Genomic DNA, 26641 nt, shown 5'->3' with positions numbered 1-26641 from the left:
TGCGATGAAATACCAGCCATGGGGTTACAACTATTTCTACTGCTAAATCGAAATTCTGCACATACCTACTCTTACTATTGCAGCAGTAATAGAAAAAAGAAGAGCCTTTTCACCCAATTTGGATAACTTAGGACCCTAGTGGCAGAAAATGGAGCCTAGTTCAGTTCAAGGCCCAATATTATTTAGACACCTTAGCCCAATATGTCACCTGCCATATGACAATGAGCCTGTATCTTCGCCCAAGCAAGAGGCCTGGCAGAAAAAGGAGATTCTGCAAAAAAATGTTGCTGTGTCACATGGATGCCTATCGTGCCCTTCTGAGCTACCACGCTTCACCTATAGAACCTATAAGGGAGAGTCCAGCTAAGCTGCTAAAGGGCCATGCTCTCCACCCAAGTCTTCTTTCACTAATGGCGACACATGCAGTGCAATAGTCCAACTTCACCATCCTGCAACAAAATGATGCAAAAGCTAAACACAGCGACGAGACTTTCTACAATAGACATCTTTTAGCAGTAAATACACAAGAGAGAGAGATAAAACACCAAGAGATGTTACTCATCCACACACTTATACAAGTTTTAGACACCTTCTGGAGGCTGCCACCCTGTGTGTGTATTAGTGCAACATTTTGTAGCAATTAGAAAACAAGAAAATCCTGTCTGATGTTAGTCACCGTTGAAAGATTGGGAATCTCTACATGGAAGCAGCAGAGAGCGGCAGGCATCCTTCCATGTCGGTGAAGCCAGCACATCTTCATTTGCACCTGTCTTCTGCACTACCATTCTCCACAAAAATAAAATGCTCTGAATCAGCCTCTAGTACCTTTTCTCTCTTGTTCCAAGGCTCAGCCATAATAAAAAGTAGCACAGTCAAAACAAAACAAAAAAAGGTTTCCAGCATTCTCTATAACAGAGATTTGCAACAGGTGCTGGAGAAACCCAAGGCCAAGACCACGCTGTGGCATAATGAGATAAAAGTAGCATCAACTGAAAGAGGACGTGCCAAAGCAGGATTAGCAGAAAAGCCTGCATTTACTTAGTTGCACAGATCAAAACACTCATCACCTTCCCTGCTGGCCTTCTGCTGTCAGCTTTCCGCCAATGCAACAAGTAAAAGCCATCCTTAGTGGCGCTGACAGAATAAGTATCAGCATTTAAGGGATTTATAATGCAGACCGTCATAGTGTTTTTTTATTTTTGTTTTTATGTATTGTGTGTGTTTTAAATTGTGGATGTAATTTTGTAACTTGCCACAAACTGTGGATTACAAACAATACATTTTATTATTTTAACCTGCACAGAGTGGCAGTTATTACCCTAAAACATACAAAAAAAATTAAATAAATAAATAACTTGCTGGGTAGACTGGAAAGATCACTTAGGTCTTTTTCTGACATCATTTATGATGTTACATGTAAGTCAGAGGGTTTTTCTAAGGCCCTCTCTCCCTGCTCTCAGCCCTCAAGAATCAAATCATTCTGCTCCCACCCTTACTCCCCCCTCCACCTAAGCTGTGGTCACGTCCCTCCTCCACACTGCAGGCATGTCCGATACAACCCCAACAAAAGGCCAGCCTTCACAGGTCCATAGAGGATTTTACCATTCCCAAATTCTGGAATTAAAACAAAGAGAAAGTGGCAATGCTAGCTATTAGCTCCCCTTTTTTATTTTGTTTTCTTCTCAGCTTGCAGCATATGCTTGTTAAATATTTATTAACAGCTTTAAAAATGAAATTATATTATAAGGAACTTCAACAATCCAAAACTGGGCTAGCCCAGTGAGTCTGTGGCCATGCTGTGCAGCTGGGCTGGGGAATAATGTTGAGGCAGTGCTCACGGCCCTTAGGGCAGTTGTGGCCAACTTCAATCTTCGAGAACCATAAACAGGCCAGGTTTTCAGGATATCCACACTGAATATGCACGAGACAGGTCTGCATACAGTAGAGGCCATGCATGCAAATCTGTCTCATGCATATTCATTGTGGATATCCTGAAAACCTGGCCTATTTATGGCTTTTGAGGACTAGAGTTGGCCACCTCTGCCCTAGGGGAAGGGAATCCAAGTCTTTGCACAATGGTGACACCTAATGGCTGGATTTAGAGTCTAAGACTGTGGGACTCCAGAAAGACCCTTGGTGGATGGTCCCCAGCCAAGGATAGTTATAGCAGGGTTGCTCAAACTGGTTCTACGGGCCCCCGCCCCCCAACCAATCGGGTTTTCAGAATATCCCTAATGAATATGCATGAGATTTATTTATGTGCACTACATCCTGTGAATGCAAATATTTCTCACGGATATTCTTTAGGGATATCCTGAAAACCTAGCTGGCTGGGGGGCCCCATAGGACCGATTTGAGCATCCCTGAGTTATAAAAATAACTGGACTAAAGGAAATTGAGAAGGATGACCAAACTCTGGTCCTAGAGTGTCATGAATAGGCCAGGTTACCCACAATGACATATGCATGAGATATACTTGCATGCACTGCCTCCACTGCATGCAAATCTATCTCATGCACATGTCATTGACGATATCCCGAAAACTAGTTCTGTTTGTGGCTCTTGAGGACTGGAGTTGGCCACCCCTGGGATATAGCAGGAGGTGTGGAGGGAGAAATATCCAGGTAGTTGTGATGAAGGTTCATGATGCCAGATTCCATCCCTGATTCCAGCTGAGCTGAAAGTACAAAGGAGTAGAAGAAATCCCTGGGTTAAAAAAATAAATACAAATTCTTCTCATTGACATTTTGATATGTAATAACTGATTAAAATTCAAAATATTTTCATAAATCTTCAAATAAAAAAAACTATTGTGCCAACTGACAATTTTCTCAGTCCCATAAAAATAGAATCCCATCAAAACTACTGGGTCTCGTCTGTCCTTTCCCACAGATCATAGGTTGGACTAGAAAATCATATTTAAAAAAAAATTTAAAAAAAAATCTAAACGTGGCACGTACAAGTGCACTGAATTATGAATCTATAACGAAAGGTACGCGAATGAATATTGGCCAGGGCTAAAGCCTTAATGACTGGCACTACTGCTCACCGGTTTCAGACTTGTGCTAATTACCTTGGACTAAAATACACCAGTTGTGCTTTACTGTAAATGTCATTTCTTCTATTATATTACAGACCAGATACTTCTATTCTTGCAATCATAAAAATTACTAAATTATTATTCAGTCTCTCCATCCTCTCTCACTTTCTGAGCTACAGTTAGTTTTATCGCATCCCCTTCGGCTTGAACTACGAGAACTGATCTCCACATCCCGAGACAACCAAAAGCTCTTGAAGCAGTAGCATCACCAAAAACAGGGGTTTTTGTTTGTTGTTTTTTTTTTTAATACATCAGTCCATGCTCACACTTTTTATTTCCCTCTTTGGTTTTTTTTTCTCTCATTCTAAAAGCAAAATAAAACGTGTTTGAGGTTATTGGAAACTCCTACTCAGCCGCTGGCAGCGCCATCTCATGTGAAACAATCTGGGGTTATCTCGGTCTTTGACATCACGAAACCTGTGCAAGAAACTCCGATAACATCTGAAATGCCGAAGGAAGAAGAATTTTACATACAGCCAAGGAGAGCCAGAAGAATTTAGCCCTTAACAAGATAAATCAAAAGAGCGTTGGACAAAAAAAAGGAATCTGAGTTAAATAGGAGAGAAGAATGGATAAGCTAGAAAGAGGCAAGTACTTAAGACTCCTGTTCACACACACTAAAGCAGTAGCCATGAAGACTCTGGCACACCAATCAGTAGCAGAGCTAATGTTCGAGAATGATGAGGGAAAAATTACACAGTCACAGATGGGCAGGGAATATTTTAAGACTCCATTCCAGTTTGTCATTCCAGCTTTTACTGCGTGTTTAATCACTCTTAAAACAGGCAAAACATCTAACCTATAAAAAGTACTTAAAGCAAGAGAGAGTCAGGTTTGTCTAATTGATTTTAAAGGCAAAATGCGGAATAGCTCAGACTGCGATGCAATAGGGTGTGGGGGGACAGAAGACGACCTTGGTTATGGGACACTGGGAAGTGCAAACCAGCTGCCCAATTCTGTGCATGACTGATGGCTGATATACTTGTTTGGTACTGCTATATAATAAGAGATTGAAACATAAAATTGGGTGACAGGGGAATTACATGAGATGCTTATAGCAAAGACGTAGTAAAAACATTCACCTATGCCCAAAATCAATTCCTTAACTTTTTAATTGCAACGTAAAATTAACAGTCACATGTCTCAAAAAAAAAAAAAAAAAAAAAGCTCTCATTACCAGACAAAAAGGTCCCCATGCTCCTTTATTTCAAATATTCACTAGATGTACTATCACTCCTAAGATATTTCCCCATGTCTCTGAAGTCAGAGTCCAATTCAAAGTCACCATACAGATCTGCATTAGGGGTAGCAGCCGTATTTTATATAGCAGGGATGAAATATCAGATCAGGTGGTATCCTCAGCTATACAACTGATTCAGACGTTATGACAATTGGTCAACATAAGATTTGCCATACTGGTTCATGTACACTGTGTTCCATGATACTACATATTTAAAAAGTTTATACACCCTACTTAGAGGAAATTTTCTCTCCGATATTTGTCTAATTGCACATCCATGTGTGTGATGGCTGTGTGCCCATGTCTATTATTATATTGGAAAAATGGAAAAAAAAAAAAAAAAAAAGACATTGCACGTATGACTAGGGGACCACCACTGTTTTCTATGTACAAATAAACTCACTGCACCAATGGTGGAACACGGCATCTTCATGAATAAGTCATCTGGAGATTTAAAACGTTTGTATCTGATGAACCACAGATTGACTGGGGGAGTAGTAAACAGGATTCACCATTTAGATACATAGTTTTCCCCGGAGTGAATTTAGAAATAAAATGAGGGTATTTTTATGAATGTCTTCAACCCAAGTAAAAACCATGTACAATATAAGCCTGCATTCCTTGAGTGAGTTTTCAATGAATATTCTCTCTTTAAACAATGTGCAGCACTGTCCCTGGTGATGTCAATTGATGCCTTACCCCTGCTGCAGAAGCAGATCTCTATCTATATCAGCAAAGGAGGCTATTTCTAGGTTTTGATTGGTTCTTATAGAACCGAAGTTTCTTTCATAATGGACACGGTCATTACTCAGATTTCCAAAGTGGGACAGGAGCACAAAAACTGAATGTTTGCATATTAAAAGAAAAATAAAAAGCACTTTCTGCCTGTTTCAACAGCTGTCCAAGGCGGAACACAATAACCACATAAAACAGCTATTAATCTAAAAACATCTTACATAACTTACATTAACAAACACTCCCACCGTACTATTCTTCCCTTCGTTCTGCTGCCCTCAGCTATGCCCTAGCTTACTGCAGCTCTCCCTCCCAAAATAGCTATGCTTTCTTCTCAGTTTCTTCAGATCTTTCTCCTGCCTGAGCGGGGCTGGGAGAGTATTCCAGTACATTGGCCCAGCAATCAAAACGGCTCTCATCCTTCTGCACTTTATCTTGTACCTGTTTACTGAGGGAATATTAAAATGCCCTTGATCCTTTGATCTTAACGTATGGGCCAGTTCATTTCTCGTTAAAGCAAACGTAAATATTCTAGTCCATCTACTTGCAATGCCTTAATCACTAGTATAACCATCTTAAATTTGGTTCTTGCATAAACAGGCAACCAATGCAGCCCTTTCAGAGCCAAAGTTATTTGCTTCCAACTATCCAGGCCAACAATCTGCCCTGCAGCCGCATTTCGGATTATCTGCAATGCTTGCAAGTGTTGTTTCATTGGTAGGCCTGGATAAGTCACATTGCAATAGTAATTAGTGGAAAGAACCGATCCTGGTACCATTAGCCTAAAGTCACTTTGTAATAACCGGTACCTTAGTTGCCTTAACAACCGTAACAAAGATTCCTGTCTTCCCTACCTTTTTAATCTGTGCTTTGAAGGTCAGTCTAATAACCAGACTAGCTAAATTCCTTACCTCTGATTGAGGCGGGAATATCTGTCGGTTGAAAATGATGATATCTTCTCAATGGATACTGTTTGACTAGCTCATAATAATTCAGCCTTAGGAAAATTTAGCTACAACTTTGTACATTTCCTTTTATATACACTTGGTTATTAGCCATAAATTAATTGAACAGACTCAATCATGGGAAAAATGAGCTGAATATCATCAGCACAGAATTTAAATTCTATCCCTAATGATCTAAGACTAAGTAATACACCTAATTAGATTAGATATAGATTAATATAGCTGCTAATTGTGACTTTTGAGGTACTCTGGTCATCAGTCTTACAGTCAAATACCATTTCATTTACATTTATTTTAAAAAAGACTAAATGTTAAAACAGATTTAAACCATTGAAATACAACTTCTTCTATTCCAATGGTAGCTAATCTTGCTAGCAGGATTGTATGTGATAAGATATCAAAAGCTGCCCACAGATGCTAGCAAAAACTCCATCTTATGCCAAGCTTGAAATCTGCATTGCTCAGAATCTAAAATACCATTACTCTAAGAAGTCACTTAACTGTCGGACACATTTTTCTAAAATTTTTAACAAACTAGGCAAATGTGAAATTGTTAGATAATTAGATAACAATTGTGTGTCTGACACTGGCTTTTTTTGAGCTAGCCTAAACCATAGCTTGTTTCAGTATTTCTATGAGCTGCCCTTTACTAAAAGATACACCAATTCATCTTAACCAAAAGTTTTTCAATACTGAGAAGCCAAAATGGACAGGAGCCCAAGACACAGCCCTTTGATTTCATAGAACAGATTACAGAACGTATCTAGTCTTCTGACATCAAGCCAAAGTTGGCCCATTTTTGTGGTCCCATTATACTTATTAGTGGCTTGGACTGATCTTCTAAACAATGATTCCCATTTGACTCGACTAGATTACGCAAGGAACTAAATTTTCTCCACAAAGGTAGTTAGCAACAGTGTTAGCTTCTATTACATGAAACTCCTTTTTCTTATCATCTAATAACTGTCTAGTCAGAAAATAATTCTAGGGAACGATTAAAGGGGGCAGAAAGCTGTTTTATAAAATAGTACTAGTTTTTGCACTTGTACAGCACACTTTGTATTTTTTATTTTTTTTTACAGCATCAACAACTTTTAATCTTTTCTGTCTTTTTTTTTTCTTCCACCACCTTCTTTCAGATTGCCTTAATAATCGTTCTAATTCAAAGTATTCTTTAGAATACCATGGGGCATACTGGTGGATGCCTCGTTTCATTAATATCTTTATAGGTGCTCTCTTTCATACTAGAAGTTAAGACATTGATTTAAAGACACTTACTTTCTTAGTCATGTCTTCCTCATGTTCTCTCTACCTTTGAGAGATTTCCATACACTCCCATTCCTTCCTAAAATCCTCCTGATTAACAAACCACTTAGATATTTGAGTTAACAAGTTACACCCACTAGTTCGCTCATTCACTGGAAATCTTAACGAGACTTAACACCCACATCCCCCCCCCCCCCCCGAGACCTCCTGGAATACAGGGGCACACAACAGTCCCTGGGCCCACTCTTACTCTCAGTTCTCCCTCTCCACATGCCTGCACAGTCTTTTGGCCACCAGGGTGCTAAGGTTCTTCCAGCAGGGAGGAGGACAAGACTCCAGAGACTTAGGCTCACAGGGGTGGTCTTCAAGTATAGGAAAATACTAACTTTTAAGGCAATCACATTCAGAAAAATATTCCACCGGGCCTATCAGTCCATCAAAGTGGAACTCATATATTGCTGCTACCCGAGGTGCAGATCTATCATCAAACACAGCCTGTGTGTGTCAGGTTTTGGATGTTACATGATCAGTTCGAACTGGACTTGGACTTCGTGGAAGTGGGGGAAGTGCAGCATCAACAATAACGTTCCTTTCTTTAAAAAACAAAAATCATAAGGTGCCCTAAGATTTCTCATGTGCATAAGTGCTGGGATCTTTGCTTTCTGGTATAAGGAAACATTGGATTCTTTACCAGAGGGACTGAACCAAAAATCTAGGGAGGTGCAGAGAAAGTAGTAAAGCAGAGGTTTGGGTGTTGCTCCCCCATGTGGGAGAAGCAGAAGGTTTGCTCAGAGCTTTTATAAACCCTTGCCACCCTCTTAGAGTGTGGATTTCAGTTTGAATTCCTAAATGAATCCACTTTGATTATTTTTCTAGGTTACGACTCTAGTGTCTCTCTACATAGAGACTTGGGACAAAAAAAGGGAGACAGTGCCTTATCCCTGTAGTAAGTCTTCATGTCTTGGTAACTGTTTTAGTTGATAGAGGAGGTAGTTATTTCCACTCTTCCTGCCTCTCTGTTGAGTAAGAGTTTGTCTTTCTGTCTCCTCTCCATCCCAACTCTTAAAAATGCTCACCTCAATACAACACGCAAACGAGCCATTACAATAGCTGGCCCTACCCTCTGGAACTCCCTCCCCCCACAGCTCAGAAACGAACCCTCACCGCAAGTCTTTAAAAAACAGCTCAAAACATGGCTGTTCTTGAAAGCATTCCCTCCTGAACCCCAACATCCTATAATAAACGCTCTTGAAAGCCTTACCGCATAACTTCTACTCTGCATGAACGCATAACCCCTCCCCCCTTCTCTATCCTCCCTTTTCCCTGTCCCCCACCCTTCTCGTAACCTCCCTTTTCCCTGTCCCCCACCCTACTCATAACCAAGTCATATTGTACATATTGTATATAGGCTATATGCCATTTCTATATACCCACATCTAATATTTAATTTTAATTTTATTCATATGTTACAATGTTCCTTATATTTATTGTTTAATCAACTGTTCTCTTGTTACAATGTAAAATAGGGCAGTTCCGGCTCTATTCAACCTGTTTCTGGAAACCGATGTGATATCTCGATCGAATGTCGGTATACAAAAGAAATAAATAAATAAATACTAAGCACCCTAGGGCCCAAAGGCTCAACTGCTGGTGGTTGGAGGAGAGAAGTTCCTTTCTTTTTTAAAGGACTGAGAGAAGAAGAGATGTCAAGGAAGAATGGAGAAAAAGGTTGAGGTATGGTGTAAGAATTCTGTATGAACTCGGGGATCTTTATCGGAGAAGAGCGTGATACCGTGCCCATCAGGTGCCACAAAGTGGAGAGTGAAGAATGGGGAGGACAGTGGGAATTGCATGAGTAAATGGGCCTTTAACTGTGATTTCGGGAAGTATTTGGTATAAACTTTTTTCCTTCCCATTTCTACAGGAGGATCTGAAGCGTAACTGGGAAGAGTAAAGAGAAAATAAGTAGTCCATTTTCTCAAAGGATTGGCTGAAGTAATTGGAAAACCGGTTGCTGGGAAAAAAAGAACACTCACAAATTTATTAAGTTTCAAGTTGTGGAAGTCTAGTGGATCATTTTCACTTTTAAGTTTGTAAAGAAATCAATTCACTTTTACAACCCATCAGTAAAGCTGAGTTGGAACCCACATTGGTTAATGCTGCTGCCTCTGTTGGGAGATCATCAGTGCTATTTACAAGGTGCGGAAAAAGAGACTTATAGAGAGGGGTGTGGGCTAACGCAAAGGACTTTGAAGCTGAGCTTCCCCCTACAGGGGATCCTGGACTTTCGGAAAGAGATTTAGGCCTCTGTGTTCAATAACGGGGTTTTCCCACCCAGGGTTACACTGATAATAGTTAAAAAAAAAAAAGTAAAGTAGTCAGACTGATGGTAATATTTAACTGCAATATAAAAATATTATTTAAGCATTTTATATACAGTCATTCCTAATAAAGATCACAACGGTTCACATGAGAGACATGCATAGATCATGGCTGTTTGATAGTTTGATGAGACATTCATAATATGGGCCTATATTTTCAGAGGTCAGTTCAATAGAATCATAATTCAGTCCCTTCTTGAAAGAGAAATAGTAGATGACCTGGTGAGTAAAAGATCGTAGTTCATGACGAAGCGTTTGCATAAATAATCATTCTTCACTTTAGGTTAAGTGTATGAGTGAGAATTATTTGGGAATGTAATTGTTTAGTTCATTAAGTGTCAATTTATGAGATTAAGGAATTAATTTTTAGAACTATGATTAGATTTTGGGATTGGTCAAGGCCTCACCAAACCCATGGTGTAAGCATGTCTTAATTAAAATCAGTCATTCATATTTCTGATACTATTTTGTATTTGCTATATGAATTTTGTTCTATCATACTGATGCAGGTTAATATTGCAGGGCTTAAAATAATCCACCCATTGGGGTCAGCTGGGTGGCTTGGGCTGTAGAGCTGTGTGTTGCTTGGGCTCGAAGCTTTTGATTGGTGGGTCTGAAGGGGCTCAAATGCACTGTAGAGGTGATGTGCTCCACCTCCTGGAGCACATCACCTGCCATTACAGCAGCAGCTCCTCCTAACAGATGAGCAACCCGGAAGGGTTTTAGTCATGACTGAGGCTTCCCCTCCAGGCCTGGGCCGGTGAGGGAACTGAAGTCACCTGGGTATACCATCTAAACTCAAAAGCTTCATCTCCATCCTGCCCAAGAGGTCAACATACTGTTGTTATTTAGGAGAGTTGTGGGTGGATCCTTGGACCAGTGGCAGATGACCACACCCCCGGGGGGGTGGGGGGAGATCCCGAGAGGGATCACCAGTCAGGCTCAGAGTTTGGAGACAGACACACACTAGTTCTTTTATTAGACAGTATACTGAACCACCAGAGGTGGCAGTAGTGAGCCCAGCTGGGCTGTAGACCCTCAGATACTGGAACAGCGATCCCTGGAGGCTGAGCTGTAGAGAAACTGAAATATAGTGAGTAGGCAGGGTATGCAGAGCTCATGTACCGAACCTGATGGTAACACTCACACAAATTGTCTCAGAAGCCCAGGAGCTGGAATGAAGTAGGCCCTCGAGGAGCGAGTACCTGTTCCAGGGAAAGCTCTGAGAGAGCGATGGTAACTCACAGATGTAGTTGGCAGCGATAACTTTCAGGCAGAAGAGAATACGGAGCAAGTCTGGGAACGAGGGCCCTCGAGGAGTGAGTACCGGTTCCAGACTGTCACCTGAAAAACAAAGGAAAGAGCGAGGCCCCCGAGGAGCGGGCACCCCTGGTAAGTCCGAGGAGGCAGAGTAGCTTAGGTAAAGTAACCCTAACCCTTGCTAACGCAATCTGTTAGCAAATTCTAAGACCTTATATATCCGTCGCGGGTGACGTCATCTCAGGGGGGCGCCCCTGAGGTTCGTGCCATCGCCCGTACTTCAGTCGGAGCCGCGCCGCGTGCGCGCCCCTAGGCCTCCAGGAAACATGGCGGGTTGCAGCGTCTAGCCGGTCCGGGGACACCGGAGGACTTCGGCAGAAGAACGCCGCGGCAGCCAATCTTCCCGTGGATGAAGAGGGAGGCGCCAAAGAGGTAAGGAGGGCGGAGAGAGGGTGTCGGGAACCGACGGACACAACACATACATGCACAGGAAGATTAAACAGGTTCCATTACACTGCAATGTGCTGTATATGTCTATTGTTTGTATGCATCGAGATAAGAAATCAGTGATATTTGCCAGCTGGTGGTGGCCTTTCAGTATTTATGACTATAGGTGAAATAAAGACTTTTCTCGGAGAAGCAGAACAGCAGTGACCCTTCCAGTTTCATTAATTCAGTTATTTATTAGTAGTGCAATAAAAAGTTAAAAAAAAAAAAAAAAAAAAAAAGGTTAAACATGAATCCTCATTCTCCAATAAAGCCATCATTTACTTCAACATTACCACGATTCTACTCATGCCTCGATCTGATCCTGGCCCCTAAAAACACCAGTCAGATTTTAATGAAAGGGAAAGAACAATTTTAATTGTGTAATAAAACACAGTCGTGCCATAAAAATGTTTTATGTTAGAACAGGCAAGCAATGTGATAAGCCCTTGTTAGTCCGGGTTTAACCAGAAATGGACGGATGTGCTGAGAGCTTCCCATCTGTCTCAACAGCCAGCCTAGACACCTCGAATTTGCATCAACTATGATAACTGGAAACGCCTGCCAGCTGAAAGTCTCAGGAGGAGTTACCCAGAGTAGAGTAAGAGAACCACACTTAGATAGCAATTTGCCAAGGTGTTCCCACGGATAACCATCGTGCTTTACCTATACGGAAATGGCCTTTTACAAAAAACTGCCCTTCCGATATGCAAGGGGAAAAAAAAAATACCCAGCTTCTGCGTGAACGACCTGTTTGCACGCAGCAAGCTTACCTGCAGCGAGCAGAGGCGTTCCTGGGGCAAAGGGGTTTTGTACGTCCGAAAACACTTTTGCAATTTCCCTGAAAAAATCTGCGCACAAACTGGCAGGTGTAATCGTGCACAGGTAGTTTTGCTAAGATAACATTTTTTTTAAAAAAGGGTTAAATAGGCACTACTCTTCCATTGAAATTTAGTGTAAAAGAATGCGGGTAATGGACTTCAGTTTTCTGCTGGCTCTTTAAAAAAAAAAAAAAAAAAAAAGGCAAAGGGGGCAATTTTCTAAGCGTCAGACTCTCACCCACTTGCTCAATTCCAGTCACCCCACTGCCAAACAAACTCCCAAACAAAAACATTTTATCCAACAAATAACCAAACGAGGGTAAAACTCATGGGCAGGACGGGAAACAGCGCCCAATACGTTTTCTCATAATGATCCAAGGCTCTCCCCCTCTCTTGGCTAACTCCAAGTCAGTCCCGATGAGTCAACTCAGGATTTTCCATATTCAAGTGTCGGCAGACTGGCACGGTGCACACACACTTAAAGAAGAACCGGAAATGCTTGAAGGAGGAATAAAGGTGCCCCCTATGTACCTTGGTGGTGAGGTGCATGCACACAGACCCCCTTACAACAAAATTATAGGCTGCTTCCTGAGCTGCTCCGATCTGGCGGGCTAGAAGTGAATAAAGCCAGCTAACCAGGCATTATTATAAAGGCTTCCAAGGTTTGTGGTCTGTATTATTTTTATTTGAAATATAACAAAAACAGTCTCCATGCTGCTAGTTATAAGCAGCCGGTCGCTATGTAATAAAATCACATTTTGTATGAGCTCCCCCCCCCCCCCCCCCCCACACCCCACACACACACACACACACTCCATCCTGAAAATTTAGAGGAAGGACCATCAAGAAATCATGGAACAAATAAAAAAAATTCTGAGGGTCTGGCATGCCGAGATGCTAGAGCTTTTATTAATGGATTTCAAATCTTGGTGTCTGGGAATCCAGTGGTAAGCGATCGAGCTCTTTCCTCATATTTGGGCAGGGTTTGTAGCACTGTTGCCACTATCTGTTAGGGATCGGTTCTCTTTGTCCCGAGGTAGGACTCCTGCGACAGCCTCTTCTGACCTGCTTTGCACAAAGCATGTTCAAAAGTAATAGAGCTTTTTCAGAGTTATCTCATGGCTTTTTTTCTGACTTTTTTTTTTCTCTTCTGGATGGCTTTACATTAGAATGGGAGGGAGAGAGTGAAGGAGGGGGGATTTATAGTCTTGTGTGGGATATGTCTGAAACTTTATTTGGTTTTATCTTTTTAGTGTGTCATATGTCCTTGTTTATACTATGCTATGCTGCGAATGGCTTGTTAATATCTGGTTTTTTTCTTTGTATTGTATTATGCTTGGATTCTAAACTGAATAAAATCTATCATTCAAAAAATAAATAAATAAATCAGAGGGACGTGCACAAGCCCAGGGGTGGATTGCAAGAAAATATCAGCCTGGGGGATTTTTTTCAAAACCGTCCCACAAGGTACCCATCTGACTCCCTTGTGCACTTTCCCTGCAGCATGTGTTTCACAGTTCCCAAAAGCACGCCAAACTGACCTTTCATAGGCGTGTCATGTGACCTGGAGCCTGACAGAACTGAGCCCAAAAATCTCCAACATAAATATCACATTTTTCCTAAATAATTTAGTAGGAGAATGCACCCTAGGCCAGAGGTGAGCAAATGGAGCTGCATGCCCTCTTCTGTCCATGCAATCGGTTTCATCTCATAATTCTCTCTCGGATTCCTGGTCTGGTATTAAAGTCTCTTGCCAACCAAACAGCTCTTGAACCAGTTGCAAAGTAACGTAACAACCACACTGCCAGCCAGTGTCAGACACACACAGTCTCTCAGACACAAAGATGCTCACACACACTCTCTTGCTATCAGTATATGGGTGTGTTAGAGAGAAAGTGTGTCTTTGTGTCAGAGAGAAAAGAGACACCCACACACTCTCTCACTCTGAAACACACATTCTGTCATTGTGCTGCTGCTGCTCAAATGCTCGCACAGTAAGTAGCCCCACATTTATCTAAAAGGTTGTTGCTTGCCGCCAGCCCTTCCCCAGCCCTCTCTCTTTCCCATTCCCACTCCCCACTCCAGGAGACTCACAGGTTCCTCAGCCAGCTGACCCTTTCAGAAGCCTCCCCAACACTGCACAGGCACTTCCTCTTGGCTCACCCCATCCCTTTTGGTGATTGTAGCTTGCCTCCACTTCTGCATACCTCCCATCACCATTCCAGTGCATTCCCATGGGCTGGGTGCTGCAGAGTCTGCTGCTTTTATAGCTCCCCAGGCTCTGCACTGCCTACCTACTCTATTATAGCAGGCCCTAAAACACCAGTACACCTGATATTAGGATAACAGAGCAAGTCAAGCTGTTATAGATCCCTACAAAGAAACTATTTGCTAGAAGAATATCAGTCACACATGCAGAACACACAGACCCTCACCAAATACAGAACAGAGGCAATAAAGTTGAACTAGAAACATGCAAACTAAAACTGATTTGGAAACCATAAGACAGACTCCGTATACAGTACAAAGACAGAAAAGAAAAATCACCATTTCTCATTAAACAACAATAAAATGAAGATATGATAATAGTAAAGCCATACTCATAAAAAGAATAAATATTTCAAAGTAGCCGATGAATAGAACATTGAATGTATACTATACAGGAACCCCGGTATATAAATTCTTTAAATAAATAAATAAATAAATAAATAAATTCTTTAAATAAATGATTAAAAATATGTAACAGTGTTTTATTGTTTTAAATTTTCCAAACAAAAAATATTTCAAAACAGCAAATGCAACAAATGACACACAATAATTAAAACTAAGGCTAAAAAAAGAAATCCCTTGCTCTTCATACCTAGGAACTTTAAATTCCTGTCACCTTCAGATTGTCATGGATGAATCAGGGATAGAAGGTAAGCACAAACGTCCTCCTCTCTCATATATTCACACACTTTCTAACATATTCGCTCATTATCATGCAAACTCCCTTATATTTTCTCTCACATCCATGCTGACTGGCTCACAAACTCTGGCTCACATACCTGCTCTGGAAAACACAGTAAGACTATTATGCATTGCAACAATGGAAAAATAGGATCATCATTCCTCATAAAACATTAAGCAATAAAGTCAAGAGATATAAATCATCATTCATAATATTAAAACCATACTAAAAAAAACAAAACAGTAATTAACATAAGTTTTTTCTAATATTTCCCAAACATCAAATATTTCAGACTACAGACACATGAAATAGCCCAAAATTTAAAATTATAGGATTAAAAACTTCTAACTCTTCATACCTGGGATCTTTTGATTTCCAGTCACCCACAGATTGTTGTGGATTGGGGGAATCTTTACTTCTTTCCCCATCTCCAACAAATACACATGCTGTCACACACAAGCTCTCCCTCACTCACATATATGCTGTCACACACACAGTCACTCTCTCACACACATATATACAAAAACATACAGCCTCAGGCTCTCACAAACAAATACAGACACTCTCACTCTGACAATCATACGCAGTCTCTCTCGCATACACAGGCTCTGTCGCACTTTCATACATTGCCTCAGGTATGAACTTAGATTGTAAGCCCTCTGGAGATAGGGAAATACCTACAGTACCTGAATGTAATCCACTTTGAAGTGCTGAAAGTGCGAAAAGTGGAATATAAAATAAATATTAAAAAACAAACATGCAGGCTCTCTTGCACACACAGATACACATATGCAGTCTCTCTCTCATACACATATATAGCATTCAGGCCTCCCCCTTTCTTCTGGCCTTCCCTTTGTCCACTGTGGGATGGCAGTGCTGCTCCTCAATGCTGGAAGAGAGGTGGAAGAAGGTCACTGCTACCCATGGCTCCTGTAGGGGTGCTACTTTTCCACAGATGTGAACTAGACACTTGAGGACGGGGGTGGGGGGGTCATGTGTCCTCCCTCATTTGCATATATGTGCTCCCACTCCCCCTGAACCATACTGAGAGCCCTCCAGTTCCTGTTATTTAAGCTCTCTCACACACACACACATTTTCTCTCTCCTCACTCACACCCATGTTCTCAAAAGCTCCCTGTCAAACATACACACTCTTCTCCCTCTCTCATACACTAAATTTCTCTCCCATTTTCACATAAAAAAAAAAAGATGAGGGTTTTGTGTATCTGACTGGGGCACTGCCACTGGTCCCAACTAACAGAAATGGGGAGAGAGGGGCAGGGGAAGCTGAAGAACAGAGAAATACTGTCGTCCCCCCCCCACACACACACAGGTTGAGTGCAGCATAGCAAGACAGTCTGTGTAGCTAGCAGGCAATAGCACAGACGGTCACAGCTGCAGGACCAGCATGGATTCGCATGGCCAGAGGGAACATCTGTCGCCTGCAAGGCGGGGGAAGGGAGGACCTCTCTTCGGGCCGCGGCAAGATGGGTTCTGTTGCGGCCATGCAGGGCCTCTCTCCACGCCATGGCCATGCAGGGCCTCTTCGCAGCAGGAAGCTGGAAAAATATCACGTGATCAGAGTGACCGGACCCCCGGGGGATGCCTGATCCCCACAGGCCAATCCACCCCTGCACAAGCCTACTGCTTACAGAATGTCTCTACAAAATTGAGTTTATGGCATGGGCTACCTTTACCTGGTCTACTTTATGATGCTAAGGAAAGGTCAGAATATGACCAAAAAAAAAAAAACACATTCAAGAACACAAACATAAGAGAAAAAGCTCCAAATTACAAAGACCCAGAAAACTTGGAAATTTGTCTTCTGGTTGCACCTTGCATTATTTTAGTGTTCCATTCCATCAGTTAAGCCTTCCATGGTTTACAACTGGGGCTTCTCGTTTTGTGCTTTGACAAATCAATACAGGTACAAAGAAAATGTATTTGTAGATTAATACAGTGGTTTTTTTTAACTGTGGTACATCCAATATGATGAGGATGGCAAGGTCGCAGTCAGGAACATCAGATGAGGAGAGATCAGAGTCATAGGGGATAGGAAGACTAGAGAAGTCAAGACTAAAGGACTGAAATAACATTAAGGAAAAAAAGAAATGTTAACATTAAAATGGTTGCACATTATTGCAAATAAAGACGAGCATGCATGTTTGTGAATTGAGAACTGAAAGCAAGCGTTAAAAAAAAAAAAAAAAAAAAAGATGTAAAGCATAAAAATTTTCCATAGCATAAAAAGTCTATCAAGAAATATGAAATAAAAAGGTCACATCATTCCAAGTAAAAATAATGAAAAACCAAAATGTGTGCTTAAAAATAAGAGCCAGAAGAGTTAAAACTAAAATATAAATCCCTTACGACTGAAAAATTTAACACTCTGATACTGAACTGTTTTAATGCCTCCGTATGCCATACAGGACAATTATTCCAATTTATGTATTGGTTTTTGTTTCAAGCCATTTATCTCAGGCTACTAAAGCACTTGAAATGCTTAGCACCGATGCTAATGACCACAAAGAAAAGAAGGATTCCGGACTACCATAACCACTTAAACCCATATTGGTCTCTTAGAGCTTTTAATTTGAGCCATTAGTATAATTTACATCTGCAGTCAATACGGTACATCTCCTATAAAGAAACACATCCGACGGTGGAGCCATGTAAAGCAGCATTTCCATCAAGTAGATTCAAAGCTGCCCAAGCAGGGAACAGGACAGAGTTGAGGCAAGAACTACTTTTTCTACCTGTGTAGGGATCCTGTTAGTTCCCTACTAGAGTTAGTAGGTAAAGGAATAGATCAATTGATCTGGGGAGAGAAACACGGGAGTAATGTTTTGGGTGAATCGCTCTGACATGTGGAAGCTAGGAGTGGTTTGTTACTCTGGCACTTAGAGCCAGAGCACCGTTTTGCCTTGAGGATTCCCCTTTGCTTTTTGAGGAGACAATGCCCTGTGCTGTACTCCAGTGTTTCTATTAAATTTGCTCCATGGAGGCAGAAGTTATTTGATGAGAGAGAGTTTAGTTCCACCCTCTTATTCCATTTAAGTTTGGAGCACCCACTACATGGGACTCAGTTAAGCTAAATTATTTCTCACCTTCCTATTCACTGGGAGAGATTCACTTCCTGCAAGATGAACCCAAGATCAACAAGATCCTAAGGAGAGGAAGAAGGAGAGAGGGGAGAAAGGAGCTGGAATGGTTGCCAACCATGCACATCTACAAAAGAGGAGGAGAAGAGCAGCTACAATTATCTTCATGATACAGAACAGAAGAGAAGGAGGAAGACTTGTGCCTTTCAGGTACAGTGAGGAAACTCAAGGAGGTCTAAGGAGAAAACTACAAGAAAGAGATAGATAATGACTGTGTAGTATATATTCCACCTTTCATACTTGACTACATAAGATCATAAGGCTTGCCATATTGGGTCAGACCATCAAGCCCAGCATCCTGTTTCCAAAAGTGGCCAATCCAAGTCACAACTACTTGGCAAGTACCCAAACATAAAATAGATCCCAAGCTACTATTTTATATTGATTAATAGCTGTTTATGGACTTCTTCAAACCTTTTTTAAACCCAGTTATACTAACTGTTGTAACCACATCCTCTGGCAATTAATTCAAGAGTTTAATTATGCATTGAATGAAAAAGAATTCTCTCAGATTTGTTTTAAATGAGCTACTTGCTAACTTCATGGAGTGCCCCCTAGTCCTTTTATTGTCAGAAAGTAAATAACTAATTTACATTTACCTGCTCAAGTCCTTTCATGATTTTGTAAACCTCTATCATATCCCCCTTCAGCCATCTCTTCTCCAAGCTGAACAGCCCTAACCTCTTTAGCCTTTCCATGCCCCTTATTTTGATCGCCCTTCTCTGTACCTTCTCCATTGCAACTATATCTTTTTTGAGATGTGGCAACCAGAACTGCACACAGTATTCAAGGTGCGGTCTCACTATGGAGCGATACAGAGGCATTATGACAGCCACAATTTTAATTGCCATTCATTCCTAATAATTCTTAACAGTTTGCTTTTTTGACCAACACAGCACACTGAGCTAAGGATTTTAATGTATTGCCCATTATGACACCTAGATTTCTTTCCAGGGCAGTAACTCCTAATATGGAGCCTAACCATGTAATTATAGCAAGGATTATTTTTCCCTATATGCATCACCTTGCACTTGTCCACATTAAATTTCACCTGCCATTTGGAAGTCCAATCTTCCAGTCTCACAAGGTCCTCCTGCAATTCATCACAATCCGCTTGTGATTTAATTACTCTGCATAATTGCGTGCTATCTGCAAATCTGATTACCTCACTCATCAAACCCCTTTCCAGATCATTTATAAATATATTGAAAAGCACCAGTCCAAGTACAGAACCCTGAGGCACTCCACAGTTTACCTTTTTCCACTGTGAAAACTGACCATTTAATCCTACTCTTTGTTTTCTACATTGGGAAAGAAGCTATAACATCTCCATCTCCAAACCAGTAGCAGACATCATAAACTGCTCACTGTCTCAAGAACATGTCCCAGACCAGCTCAAGCTTGCAATGCTCAAGCCTCTCCTAAAAAAACCCAACCTGCCACCCTCAGATCCAGCCAACTACCGCCCCATAGCTAACCTTCCAATGATTGCCAAACTCATGGAGAAGATAGTAAACAGACAACTATCCGAATACTTAAAAGAAAATTACATCCTCACCCCAAATCAATTCGGATTCCGAAAGGCCCTGAACACCGAATCACTACTAGCCTCGCTCTTGGATACCATCCTCCTTAACCTGGAAAAAGGTCAACCATTCCTACTTGCACTTCTGGACCTCTCCGCAGCGTTCGACACCGTGAACCACACCTCCCTTCTACAGCGTCTAGCAGATATCGGCATCACAGGATCGGCGTTCATTTGGTTAAAATCATTCCTTGAAAACAGGTTCTACAAGGTCAGGATCAACAACAATTGGGTGCGACACACACCCAATCAGATCAAATCTGGGAGTACCCCAAGGATCATCCCTGTCACCCACACTATTCAATATCTACCTCCTCCCACTCTGCCATCTACTAACCAACCTCAAGCTTACTCACTTCTTATACGCGGATGACATACAGATCCTCATTCCCATAGCTGAATCTCTCCACAAAACATGGTCTCATTAGAATAGCTGCCTTACTGCAATCAACAACCTACTCACTAGCCTCAACCTCGTCCTTAACACCAACAAAACCGAAATCCTTCTAATAGCCCCAGACAACTGCATTCCGCTTAACCCCCCCAATCGCTTCCCAACTCTCCTTCACATCTATCAACCACACAACGCATGTAAGAGACCTTGGTGTGCTACTAGACAACCAACTCAACCTAAGCAAATTCGTAAACACCACCAAGGAATGTTTCTTTAAATTGCAAGTATTAAAAAAATTAAAACCACTTCTGCACTTCCGAGATTTCTGCCTGGTACTACAATCTATCATCCTCCCGAAACTGGACTACTGCAACTCACTCCTTCTGGGCCTACCAGCCAGCACAATCAAACCTCTTCAGATGGTCCAGAACGCGACGGCCAGGATCCTCACAAACACATCACCCCTATCCTCCAGAACCTTCACTGGCTGCCAATTAAATTCAGGATACTCTTCAAAGCCCTCATGATGATCCATAAGGCCTTACACAACATTCCCCCCCTCAACCTAACCTTCCAACTTCAGCAGCACATCACCAAGAGACCCATCAGAAGAGCGTACAAGGATATGCTGCACACCCAGCCGGCCAAAACCTCACTTAGGAAATGCGCACTTTCCACAGCTGGTCCCTCACTTTGGAACTCGCTCCCTCCGGACCTCCGACAAGAACCCTGCCTCTTAGTATTCAAAAAGAAGCTAAAGACTTGGCTATTTAGCCAAGTGTTCCCTGAGAGCTAAGAGCTGATGAATCGAGCCTTACAGTCGCTGGTCCACCAATCCCATTGTAAATATGTTTTGATTTGTACTTTAACTAATCATGTTTTTGAATTGCATTCCACTTGTTCTCTGTAAGTTAATTTCAACCTTGTTTCAATGTATCTGCCCCTGAGGCGACAGTTAAGTTCTCTGTAAACCGGTGCGATATGTATTCTATACAGGAACATCGGTATATAAAAATTACAAATAAATACATAAATTTAAGAAGTAAATTAAACTGCTTTAACAAAAGTACTTGATAAAGACTAGGAGACGTCAACAACAACTGAATTAACTGGCTTTACCATCTGAATTAAGAGGGACTGAAAAGAAACTCACTAAAAATCAGTTGTACCATCGCAAAGTCAATTAACTCAGCTGTAAAGAATTGTATTTCATCAATTTCATCTTATCAGTAAAGAGAAATGTTGGAAACCAACAAAACTCAAATGTTTGATTGGGCTGTGAATGTAATAAGTTTCAATGCTGAGATGATTACTGCTGAATGCAATACATTAAACTGGGACAAACTAAGCAATGTGCAGGGCCCTGAAAAGGTATCTTTCTCCTCACACAGGAAACCCTGAAAAATATATCTTGATGCAAAACATTGCCCATCTTCAAACAGAAATCTGAGATATGGCCTCTAGACCAGATTATTTATTTATACCCATTGGTCCTGAGTCCATCTGCTAAAGGCTAGGAAAATAGATGTTAAACAAGGTCGCCGATAAGGCGGAACCTTGAGGAACACCTATATCCAGCTTGGTTAGATCAGAGACTTTATCATTGGTTTTGACTTGATAGCTCCTGTCATTTAGAAAAGAACTGATCCACTGTAGTGGTTGTCCTTCAATCCCTATTTCTTTTAGCCTGGGTACCATGATCTCATGGTTCACTGTGTCAAACGCGGCCGACAAATCAAGAAGCATCAACAGATAGTATTAAAAGGGTTTGATGTTTGAAATAAATGTGTCTTGAAGAGACAGTAGTAAGATTTCAGTATTTAGATGTTTCCTAAAACCAAATTGTGTTTGATAAAGTATGTCATTCTGGTCAAGATGATTATTCAATTGCTTTAGGACTAATTTCTCTATAATTTTCGCAAGAAAAGGGAGATTTGAAATTGGCCTATAATTATTCAAATTTTTATTGTCCAAATTTTCTTTAGAATTGGTTTTATTGCTTTTTTTTTTTTTTTTAAGACACCAGGTACTATTCCTTCCTTTAAGGAAAGATTTGTGATCACTATTACGTATGGAGCAATTGTCTGCATCATTTTCTTCAGAGTTATTACAGGAAGGATGTGTGGCTGGATTCATTTTCAGGATTAAATTTATGACTTCATCAATTGTAGTCTCTTTAAAAGTTGACCATGGCTTGATTTCTTTTCTGTTCATTTTAATCACTTGTTTAGAGGTGTTATCAAAATTGGCTTCTATCAAGTCAATTTTATTTTTAAAGAATGCAGCTAATTCTTGACTCAAGTTTACATCCGTATTTGATTCAGTTTGAGAGTAATCAGTTGTTAAATTATTTACTAATTCAAATAGAATTTTAGGGTTGCCTGAAAAGCTTTTTATTTTATTGGTGTAATATTCCTTTTTTGGTTTGTTAATTAGTTTTTTATAATGAGCAAGGCAAACTCAATAGCTTGTTAAGGTTTTTGTTGTTTTGTTTTCTCTCCATGCTCTTTCTTTAGCTCTTAAAATTTGTTTTGTTTCTTTAATAGCCTTATTATACCATGGATTGGATCGTTTATTTCCTTTAATGACTGATTTTTTTGAGGATTTATATTGTTGGCAATTTCATTGGTAATATTAATCCAAGATTGAAGGGCATTAGATGTGTTAGTTAAATCAATATTCATGAGCTGTTGTTCAATAGCATTAAAAGGTGGTCGGAATTCAAAAGATTTGTTTTCTTTGAGTAAATCTGGTTTTTTGTTTGGTTGTTTTTTTTAATCAAAGATGATGTTCGCTTTGATTAAGAAATGGTCGGACAAGAGGACAGGAGTATAATTAGAGTTAATTTCACGTACTAAATTATAGTTAGTGAATATGACATCTAATGCAAAGATTTTGTTGATTCAATTTGATATCCCAAGGCTAATAATGCATCTAATAATATTTGACAAGTCAAGGTTTGTGGTTGTATATCAAAATGCAACCACAACTAGTTATCCAAGTTCGACCATAACAGGGGTTATGCATGAAAAGCCATTTCCCTCTGCATCTGCAGGGACTTCTAGCACCAAACCAGGAATAAAAATGCTGCATATATGCGGTTATTAAAACAAAACAACAAAAAAAAAAAAGTCTGTCAGGTGCAGGGAAACCAAATGCAGAAGTTGGGTCATATATGCAACTGCTTGTCCCACTGTGTCAAGATCACAGAACATGAAAACAGCTAAACTAGCCAAAAGATTTTTAAACCAGGTCATGCTCAAGACTTGGCTTTGATTCCTCTGATCAGCTTTGACTCTGCAGGATGGCAAGGTATGCCAAGAAGGCAGCATTCACAACACGGGAGGAGGGAGGGATGGAGAGGTTTGTGAAGCCATCAGTCAATGGCAACACCTAGTGGCCAGATTTAGGGTCCGTATTATCAGGTTCAGAAAGGAGCCACACTTTATGGGCCCCTGGGCTAGGATGGTCTCTGCAGCAGAGCTGAGTTTAGAAAAGGTGAGGGAGAACACAAAAAGTTGTGAAGGATGGTTCATGGCATCACAGCCCAAGAGATGTTGGTTCCAGTCAAGTTGTTACCCCAAAAGGAGGAAACTGATGAGCCAAGAATCCCAAATAAAAATATTTATTAGGTGAACCCAGTCACACTTCCATTTTTTTTTTTTGATTCATGAGATATTGCTATGTACAATTTTAATGCACCACCTACCTAACCGCTTCCTCAATCCTGAACCAAAGTACATAAGTGTGCACCTGTGCTGTTTCAGAGCCACATACCAGAATCCAAAAATATACCAAAGCGTAAAAAACTGCAAAGAGTTGAAGAGCAGACAAGTGAAAAAAATCCAGCAACCATGCTTATAAAATAAAAGATGCCTCTCTCTCTCTTTTCTCCAAGAAGTAGAAGACCACCACCACAAATAAAAGATATTTAGACAGAAGAATAAGGAGACCTAGGAATAAAACCAGAACAGGAGACTGTAGCATCGGTAAACAATCAGTTTGATTGCTCCTGCCCACATGGTTTTGAAAATTGCCTCTTAAAAGCAGGAGTAAAGTCCACCTGTGGGGATTGCACCAGTTCTCAAAGAGAAGGTAAAGCTAATTTTCCCTGTGAAAATTGTAAAAAATGAATAAATAAAAATTAAAATAAATAAATTACCTGCAGACATTTGCTCCTGCTTTCTCTGTGTGTACTTTTTCCAGCAAAAACTACAAGGATTTGTTACCTCCTTTGTCCTGGGAACACCTCCACAGAAATGGGGTAAAAAGGATGTAGGCTGTGAAACAAGCAATACTTTTACCTGCATTCAGGAGGTATGAGGTAGGAGATTTAAGAACATAATAAGATTTGCTATACTGGGTCAGTCCAAAAGGTCCAACAAGCCCAGTGTCCCGTTTCCAACAGTGGTCAATCCAGGTCACAAGTACCTGGCAGGATCCCAAAAGGTCGATAGATTCCATGCTGCTTTCCCCAGGGATAAGCAGTGGATTTCCCCAAGTCCACCTTAATAATGTTTTATGGACTTTACTTCCAGGAACTTATCCAAATCTTTTTTAAACCCATCTATACTAACAACTTTTACCACACCCTGCAGAGTTTAATATGTACTGAGTAAAACAATATATATATTTTCTCCTATTAGCTTTAAAATGTAATACTTAGTAACGTCATTGCATGTCCCCTAGTCTTTGTACTTTTTGAAACCGTAAACAACTGATTTGCATTTGCCCAATCCATTCCACTCACTTTATAGACCTCTATCATATCTTCCCTCACACCTTCTCTTCTCCAAGTGAAGAGCCCTAACCTTGTAGGCCTTTCCTCATAGGAAATCATTCCATCCTTTTTATCACTTTGGTCTCCCTTCTCTGTACCTTTTCTAGTTTTACTATATTTGAGGTACACTAACTAAAACTGTACGCAATACTCACGATGCAGTCGCATCATAGAGCAATGTAGAGCCATTATGATATTCTCTGTTTTATTCTCCATTCCTTTCCAAATAATTCCTAGCATTCTATTTGCTTTCTTGGCTGCCACCACCGCACACTGAGCAGAGGATTTCAATGACACCTAGATCCTTTTCCTGGGTGGTGACTCCCAATATTGAACCTTGCATTGGGTAAATAATTTAGGATGTTCTTCCCTATATGCATCATTTTGCACTTGTCCACATTAAATGTCACCTGCTATTTGTGTGCCCAGGCTCCCAGTCTTACAAGGTCCTCTTATGATTTCTAACTCTGGCCCAATCTGTTGGTTCAGGGTCAGAACCGGATGTGTGCACTGCGAGGACCCCACACTTCCAAGAGAGACACTGAGTGAAGCAGAAATAATTCAGAACTCTTCTGTTGGCAGCCTGCAAGAATATTTTACTTGGAAATGTGGAATAAAGTTAAACAATACTAAAAGCATTATCTGCACAGTCACATGGTTCTATATACTGAGATTCTGCCGATGTGAGCAGCATAATAGACAGGCGAGGAAGATGGAGTCTCACTCACTAGCACAGGTCACATCCTGTTTAGATGCCTTACTGTCCCCTCCCCTTCCTATATAGGGTCAGGTGACAAAGCAAGGGAAAATTAACCCCTCGCTCTCTGAGCTGGAAGATGTCCTTTTGCTCTCAGTCTGGTTAAGTAGCCATCTGAATAAGTGACTTTTGAAAAGCTGCCCCCTAGATGTTTTTCCTCAATGCAAGTGGCGTATTGATTCCAGAAAGAGCAACTACCAGAACCATCTCCGATGCTGTGCAGCTGAATGCAAACCCAAATCTAAGCCAGCAAATACAAAGACATCAAGATTTCACCTGCATTTCATTCCATCCTATGAAGACTCTGGCATTTCCTTAGGCACGTCAGCAGATAAACCTTGATTTAAAAAAAAATAAATAAATAAAGAGTGCCATCTGCCCCTATGCCGATGCCCTACAAGGATCGGTGAAGCACCATACAAGAGTGCATAGAATCAAGCACCTCCCACTTGTATGTCTATTTGCAAACTAAAAATGTCTTTCTTCTCCATAGACACAGAATGGAGAAAGTCTTCATGCACGGCAAGTGAAACAGCATCAGGTGGTGTTTATTTCACTAACTTGTGACGGCAGCCTGGCTTTTCAGAGAGCAGAGGAGAGAGATGTGGGAGGAGGAGCAGGTAAGGCGGAGGCTTTTCAGCAGAGACCACAAATGATTTACAAAAAAAATAAAGACAATTCACACATGGCATGACTGTTTATCTTAATGGACAGGGTTTGGTGTGTCCAGCCATTCCTAGTACAAGTAAACACTTTACAC

The 26641-nt window shown here is 40.8% G+C and overlaps 1 protein-coding gene across 7 annotated transcripts in view; it reads right to left on the bottom strand.

Annotated features, from left to right (window-relative positions):
- FAM160A1 (family with sequence similarity 160 member A1) overlaps positions 1–26641 on the bottom strand; it is a 285642-nt gene that overhangs the window by 216819 nt on the left and 42182 nt on the right. The window contains exon 4 of one of the 7 annotated variants that reach the window (XM_029606132.1): positions 26158–26218. The exons of the other annotated variants lie outside the window; for them this stretch is intronic. The gene's annotated coding sequence lies outside the window, so the exon portion shown is untranslated. The remainder of the gene's footprint in view (positions 1–26157; positions 26219–26641) is intronic. 7 annotated transcript variants of the gene reach the window in all.

The sequence above is a fragment of the Rhinatrema bivittatum genome, chromosome 1, assembly GCF_901001135.1.
Source record: "Rhinatrema bivittatum chromosome 1, aRhiBiv1.1, whole genome shotgun sequence".
Classification (NCBI taxonomy): domain Eukaryota; kingdom Metazoa; phylum Chordata; class Amphibia; order Gymnophiona; family Rhinatrematidae; genus Rhinatrema; species Rhinatrema bivittatum.
Note: the sequence above shows the minus strand (reverse complement) of the source record. Positions and strands in the feature narration are given on the sequence as shown.